Raw genomic sequence first — 1,481 nt, 5'->3', positions numbered from 1 at the left:
CCCAGGAGACGGAGGTTGCGGTGAGCCGAGATCACGCCATTGCACTCCAGCCTGGGTAACATGAGTGAAACTCCATCTCAAAAAAAAAAAAAAAAGATATATTGGTCCGGCCGCGGTGGTGCACGCCTGTAATCTCAGCACTTTGGGAGACCGAGATGGGCGGGTCACATGAGCTCAGGGGTTCGAGACTAGCCTGGGCAAAACAGCAAAACCCTGTCTGTACCAAAAATTAGCCGGTCGTGGGAGCGTGCGCCTGTAGTCCCAGCTGCTCAGGAGGCTGAGATGGAAGAATGGCTTGAGCCCAGGTGGTGGAGGTTGCAGTGAGCCAAGATTGTACCATTGTACTCCACCCAAGGAGACCAATTGTTGGATCATATGAGAGTACGTTTAGTTTTGTAAGAAGCTGCTGAACTGTCTTCCAAAGTTGCTGTATGTTTCGCATTCCCACCAGCAATACATGTGAGCTCCTGTTGTTTCACATTCTTGACAGCACTTGGTGTTGTCAGTGTTCTGGCTTTTGGCCATTCTAATTAGTAGCTGTGTTGTAGTATCTCATTTTTGTAGGGTTTTTCTTTTCTATCTCATTTTCTTATTGATTATTGGTATATATGCTGTTATGACTTTTTGTATATTAACTTTGTACCCAGTAACCTTGCTGAACTCTTTTTTTTTTATTATTTTAATGGAGTTTCGCTCTTGTTGCCCAGGCTGGAGTACAATGATGTGATCTTGGCTCAATGCAGCCTCCACCTACCAGGTTCAAGCAGTTCTCCTGCCTCAGCCTCACGAGTAGCTGGGATTACAGGCGTTAGCCACCACGCTTGGCTTATTTTTGTATTTTTAGTAGAGATCGGGTCTCACTAATGGTTGATCAGGCTGGTCTCGAACTCCTGACCGCCGGTGATCCACCTGCCTTGGCCTCCCAAAGTGCTGGGATTATAGGCGTGAGCCACTGCACCCAGCATGAATTTTTTTTTTTTTTTTTTTTGATGGAGTCTCACTCTATTGCCAGGCTGGAGTACAGTGGCAGGATCTCAGCTCACTGCAACCTCTGTGTCCCGGGTTCAAGCGATTCTTCAGCCTCAGCCTCCTGAGTAGCTGGGATTACAAGCACATACCACCAGGCCTGGCTAATTTTTGTATTTTCAGTAGAGATGGGGTTTCACCATGTTGGCCAGAATGGTTTCAATCTCTTGACCTCGTGATCCACCCATCTTGGCCTCCCAGAGTGCTGGGATTACAAGTGAGCCACCACGCCTGGCTGTCACTAAGCTATTAATAGTAAACTCTGTAAGTGCTTGCTGAGTACTAGGCACCAATCTAAGCACTTTACACATGTAACACATTTGATCCACACAACTCTCATGAGGTAGGTACTATTATCTCCATTTTACAGTTGAAGAAACGGAGGCACACAATCAAATATCTTCCACAAGCTCATATAACTTATAAGCAGCAGTGCCCAGATTTGCACACGAGGA

The sequence above is a fragment of the Cebus imitator genome, unplaced genomic scaffold (assembly GCF_001604975.1).
Source record: "Cebus imitator isolate Cc_AM_T3 unplaced genomic scaffold, Cebus_imitator-1.0 Scaffold0, whole genome shotgun sequence".
NCBI classification, from domain to species: domain Eukaryota; kingdom Metazoa; phylum Chordata; class Mammalia; order Primates; family Cebidae; genus Cebus; species Cebus imitator.
Note: the sequence above shows the minus strand (reverse complement) of the source record.